This window comes from Mercenaria mercenaria, unplaced genomic scaffold, assembly GCF_021730395.1.
Source record: "Mercenaria mercenaria strain notata unplaced genomic scaffold, MADL_Memer_1 contig_1368, whole genome shotgun sequence".
NCBI lineage: Eukaryota > Metazoa > Mollusca > Bivalvia > Venerida > Veneridae > Mercenaria > Mercenaria mercenaria.
In genome coordinates, this window is record NW_026459345.1 from 15195 (window position 1) to 21757 (window position 6563).

A 6563-nucleotide genomic window follows, 5' to 3' on the forward strand; every position below is an offset into this window, starting at 1 on the left:
TCTTTGATTGTGAAAGGTTTTGACGTCTCTGCAGTGTGGAACTACATATTTTTCACAACTTTGGAAAGATGATTTTTTACCCTTTGAATGACATCTTTTCTCAATGTTGTTTCGTCTAAAAGCACAAAAAAACCCACAGTCCTATGGTTTTAAAAAAAAGTGTACGGGAAAATAAGGGAAAATCACAAGACGTATCATAACATACGGGCAGTAGGAAAACATACTAAATAAGATTTAACTGAAATGTTTTTTTAAAAAAGTACATATACCATTCAATCAAAAATAAATTTTGTTGATGCATGTAATCTGTAAAAAGAGCTGTTCAGGCACAGCAACAGTCAATCGACTATTCAACAGCTTTTTAACAAAATATTTCATCAATGAATACAACGATAAACACTTGTGGAAATGGGCAACCATTTTGCTTGAATGTAATAAAGTGTCATAGCATATAAAAACAAGAGCTGTCATAGAAGCAGCATGTTTAACTATTTTAAAACTTGATACTAAGTGAAGAAACATTATCTTGAATTCTAGCATAAAACTGCTGTTATTGTCACTTTTCGGGGGTGTCTTAACAGGAAAGAAAACGTGTATTAACAGAGAGATTCTCGCGCTCACATGCTGTTGTAACACATTTTTATTTATGCGCGTTCCGTGGCAAAGCGTAAACGTATTACGGCCCCAAAACGAATAATTCAAAAGGAAATGACGTGAACGTGATAAAACAAACTTTACCGCGCATTTCATGGAATTTAATGACGTTGAGGGACAATATATTCATTTACTTGGTTTTGCGTTTTATGCCAGAATAGCGTTAGCGCATGTTATTTTCTTGTTTATAACATCTACAGAATCCCTCGGGAATCATTGGTACCTGGCTTGGGTACCAACCAATCCCTCGGGATTCTGGAGATGTTGTAGCACGAAAAACATGCGTTATCCCTACACAATTACTTTATGTTTGAACAAAAAGCATTGAATAATAGCCATAAATGAGTGAAACTGCCTAAAATTCCTTTAAATAATTCAAGAAATACTGGTTCGATACCACACTTCGGTCTGTGAAATCTGATCTTAGATGCTGACAGAAAACAAGTAGGATAGCTCTGCATATAGTTTGTACAGTCTAGCTAAAATCTTAAAGTTACTCACCCACAGTTTGGGTGAAATTTTTCAACATCTTCCTTTCAAAAAGTTTAGCAGAGAATGTGTATTTAACACAGAAATGTGATCTAAAACGGTTGAGAATAAAATTTAGATATTGGTAAAAATGCAACAGGAATGTAAATTTTCTGCAATATTTCAAATTTAGTATACTACATTCTGCACAAGATTTATTGTTATTTAATGGAATATCTTGCTTAATCATTCCAATAAGTTTGACTGAACCAATTTCCAACTCCAAAAAAGACCATAATTTATCCAAACTCGTTGACAGAGTTATCTGCTCTTGCCTACAGATGGAAATCATGATAGTAAGTAAGTAAGTGTTCAAATTTTCAAAGCCATATGTCAAACAGTTTTGACAAACACGTACTTGTACGCAAACTGAACCAATTTCTAAGTACAAAAAGGCCATAATTCAGCCAAAATAGTTGACAGAGTTATGAACACTTTCTTACAGATGGCGATCAAATAATAAACAAGTGTTCAAAGTTTCAAAGCCACACATCAAACAGTTTTCACAAAACATGGACTGGTAAGAAATTGTACCAATTTCCAAGTCCAAAAAGAGTCATAATTTAGCCAAAATACTTGTAAGAGTTATGTACTCTTACCTACAGATACAGACTATGGTATAATAATAATCAAGTGATAAAAGTTTCAATGTCATATGTCAAACAGTTTACACAAAATATGAACTAGTAAGAAATAAAAGGTACCCTAATTCAGCAAAAGTCCTTGATAGAGTTATGTGCCCTTGCCTAAAATTGGATATGGTGATGATAACAAGTGTTGAAAGTTTCAAACCTTTATCCCCGAAGGTTTTGCCAAAATGTTAACTGGTACCAAAAACTTAACCAAGGTGTGACGCAAAGCTAATGCCGTATCGAGTAGGATAGCTATTCTTATAGTTAAATAGTAAAGTTATAAAGGTCCAATTGCGGCGTCTTTTATGCAGTTTCCGAAAATGATTTTAATAAAAAATCTTGCAAAAAAGTTCTATGTAGAACAATCTAAACAAAATACATTTTTTTTCATATATAACTTTCAGCCAGGTCATTTAATATTGATTTATGTGACAAATTATTTAATTATTCTCAAAATCACTACAAATGGATAAAGTCTGCCCATCACTTAGCTTGAGACAACATTAACCTTAACCAACAAATTCTTGATTTTGCCTTGTGAATGAGTAATCTAATCCATTCACAAAAATATTAAGAATAAATAAAGTAAAGTTTAAGTGTAATGGACTGGCAAAACAATGAACAAACAACTGCAAATTTTTGAAAAACAATTCATTGTGCAAACTTTTTTTCTCGAGATACTATTTGAGATATCTTCACCTTGTAGAATTTTAAATTATCTGAAAAAAATTCCAATAACACTGTGCATCCAGAAAATGAACTGGATAAAAGTTCTTCAGTTTTGTATACAACAAAAAATCAAACTTAACTTGCACTGTTTTCACACATTTCATGTATATCACTTTTCAGCTGCATTTAGAATTTACTGAAAGATTCATTTTGTAAGTAGAACTGTTTTGCATTTAACACATTTTAAATTCAAATGTTTGTGTTTTAGAGCAGATTACACAGTATGTAAGTCATGATTTCTGCTATTTCACTATTTCAGATTTCCTTTTGAACTGGATTTCTATCTGATAGTGCATATAAGTCACAGGCACTTCTCCCACTCCTAGCTCCCCTTCCTGGTCCTATGTCTACGCAGGCTGAAAATATACATTTTAACACACATGTAAACTTAAACGTTTTGTTAAAAACTAGAAGATGATCACAAATATTAGAATTATGTATAAAGTTAAATGTATGGTAAGGTGACGGTGTATCATTTTTAATGCATGACATACTAATTTCTTTACTTTATCACAAAGTTTTAACGGTAATACAGTGGTTGGGATAGCGCCGATGTCAAAATTCATTTCGGACATACTGAGTTTTCAAAATTTCTGGAGCCCTGAATACATTGGACGGGTTCATTCAAATGCTAGAATTTCTATTCTTACTAACAACATTCTCACGTAAGTATGATCAAATATCATTTCTTAAATATTTACCCTTCAAGATCGAAAACAATGTTGTCCTTTCTTCTCCCAGTTTGCTTTTCCTCTGATGTTAACATGGTCATTAGTTTCATTGTCATCAACCTGTGAAACAGAATGAATTTGGTGATAAAAAGTTAATAAAAAAGGTACAATTTGAATCTATATCACTAAAAATTAAATCAATAAGACAAGTATGCCAAGGAGTAGAGTGTTGAGCCCGCCAGCTGTCAAGTGGACCTTGGACCTAGGGGCCTGGTTCTTGCGCACGACACTCCGTCTCATAATGGTAAACATTCATGCCAAGTTACATCAAAATCCCACCATGCATGAAGAAGAACTGCTCTGGACAAACTTCAGTATGACCGTAGGCCTCTTAACTGTGACCTTGACCTTTGAGACAGGAACATGGGGTTTACGCATGGCACACCTTCTCACTTAGGTAAACATTCATACCAAATATAAACAAGATTGGTTCATGCATGTATAACTTATGGTCCGGACAAAATCAGACAGACACAAGCACATACATCGAAAGTGGCGACTATATCGAGCTCACCGTAAGTGGGTTCAACAAAAACTTGACACAAGACAAATACAACTCTTGCATAATTATTATTTTTCATTCTCTTAAAGTATTCTTCTAAATTTAAAACATGCACAAAAATGCTCGTGAAACACGATTCAGATGAGTTTCAGTTAAGTTCACGCATATTTTATTCAAGAGGAAGTAAAAAACAGGTAATAAATTTATGGAAACTTTATTCCAATATTACTTACTTATCAAACACCATGATATCCTTGTACAGCTAGAAATTGTGCCACTGGCCCATGAGTAAGTGTTGTATATAAGCAGAAGATAAAGATTCATTCACAGTCCCTCATAGATGTTCTTCCAACAGCAGACAACATGGAAACCTGTCAACAGCAAAAAATTTCAAATTAGAGCTACTTTGTAATAATCTACATTTTAAGCACACACAACAGTATACACCCATGCATAAAATAAATTTTGAGAATTTACTGTCTTGCATTTTAGATGTAAACAACCTTGAATCAGTTTCACAACTAGTTTATGGTAAACCTTTAGCCTACTAGCAACAAGTAATTCTGCCTTTGCGACCAGTGCAGACCAAGATCAGCCTGCACATCTGTGCAGGCAGATCATGGTCTGCACTGTTCGCTATTCAGTCAGTAAATTTTCAGTGAACACCCCTTCGAAAAACAGATGGTACTGTCCAAACTGAACGATGGATCAGTTCATTTTAGAAACTTAGCAGGGTAAAGGTTAATGAAAACTTATGCCTGACTAAACTCAGACATACCAAAGTCTTTGTAAAACAGATCCTAGGTTTTCTGCACGAGGCATATATGTTACTAGTCAAAATAATTCGCCGTTCAGATTGTTTTATATTTGTGACGGGCAATCTAAACGTCAAAACTTTGAAGGACCAAAATAATGGAATATAAATCACAGTACACAGTCATGTAAAGTTATTGGTTTTTGCGTTTTCGCATATTTGCATGTAGAGACACGGTAAACTTTAATCGTGTACAGTACATACATACATTTAAACTATCACCAGAAAATAAGTAATTTTGGATAATATTTGATAATTTTGGCATAAATCATTGAGAAATTGAATCCCCGTTCAATACATGTAAGTTTATTTGAATTTAAGACTAATGTTTGAAAATAATCGCATTTAAACCTATAGCATGTAAAGCGTTGGCAGCGATGAAAATTTCATCGGAAATTGCTTCAACTATTTTGGTCTTTCGAGTGTTTGACGCAAGTGGGGATACTGCCCATATGAAAAGAATTATCCCAACATTTCCTAGGATCGCATCAAATTAGTTGGACTATTATGTTACTTCTGAAGAGAATCATCAGGCATCAAACGAATGTGAAGCAGTATAATAAATTATATTATATGGAGATGTCCAAATACAACGTAACAGGATATTTCGGGACAGTGTGATAACTTGACTGTCGCTGTCTCAACATGTCTAAACTTATTTGGCACGATTTCTTTCAGGAAATCTCTAAAACATGTGACGTCACGCAATGGCTTTGACTACAAACAAAATGTAAAAACTGTGATTTTATGTTAGTCAATATGGTGACAGCGACAAGTAAGCATAGTTCCGGCTATATTTCTGTTGCCTTTAGATAATGGATGGCACTTCTGTTAAATTTTCTTGTTGTATGGTGGATGGCGTATGAATGCATTGCACGTTATTATGCAGAAGGGGGAATGGGCAGGGACTTTTTTCATATACAGACTTTTGGTGGCTTGATAGAATTTTGATCAGAATTGATAAAAAAAAAATATTTATAGAATCTGTGTTTTAAGAATATTGATGCAGTTAGAAAAACATCACTGTTTACAAAAAAAAAAACATGGACGTCTAGCCGCTCACTGTCTTATCAGTTCTAAAAATAGAAACTACAACGGATTTGTTTACAAACACCATCTAGTCTAGTCCTATATCATGACCCGCATAAAATTAGTTTGACTACCACACCCCTAGCCGCTTCCAACAAGTAATGCTGTTTGGTGACAGATATCAACATACAAATGGCATGTAACTGTTAGACACTAAGCATACGTGAATTTATAAACTAAAAACCCTTTGTCAAAACCTTTATAATTTATGGAAAGTTCTAACTATTTTTAGCACTGTAAACAGTAAAAGACTGCAAAATGTTGACAGTCTGATCTTCATCGCATGCAAGATATTTTAAGTAAGTCCATTTCTAGCCTAAAATGCATAATTATTAATTTATCCTCATGCAGCACAACAATGTCAACATACAAATTACCGGTAATAGGCCTACCGCGAAAATATATGACAATATAAGTTATAGCTATAACTTCAACAGTTTTAAAAACGTCATGACAAAAAATAACTGCTGTAAAAACTAACAACATACTTACAGGTGGAGAAGCCATGATTTGACATATAATCTGTACAGGGCGCATTTTAAATACTTCCACGAATTTTAAAAACTCCGATCAACAACATGAACGAGGGCAAAAAGGCACGTGAGCTAGACATTGGTCAATTTCGAACACATGTCGGAAATCATGGGACGGAACTCTTTCGAGTTAATGTTAGATGGTTAATGTTACTAACCTCACGAAATGACGAATAGCGCTAAACGACAAATATGCAATAAAGTATTCACGCAATGAAAATTTTTTGCAGCTTGAAATAGTTTAAAGTTTCAGTAAATCTAATGACGTGTTCCAACGTTTTTACAACGTCGGAATAGCGATGTCGATTTTGGTCGCTGTAAAGCCGTTGGAACAACGTCGGAATTAGCGAC

At 34.1% G+C, this 6563-nt stretch overlaps 1 long non-coding RNA gene across 1 annotated transcript; it reads right to left on the reverse strand.

The window, feature by feature from the left end:
* Positions 1 to 636: 636 nt before the first annotated feature.
* LOC128551627 (uncharacterized) lies at positions 637 to 6318 on the reverse strand. The gene is made up of 4 exons (XR_008368851.1): positions 6172 to 6318; positions 4010 to 4147; positions 3245 to 3334; positions 637 to 2899 (listed from the first exon to the last, which is right to left on the reverse strand). It is a non-coding gene; the product is annotated as an uncharacterized LOC128551627 (long non-coding RNA).
* Between the last annotated feature and the right edge of the window lie 245 nt (positions 6319 to 6563).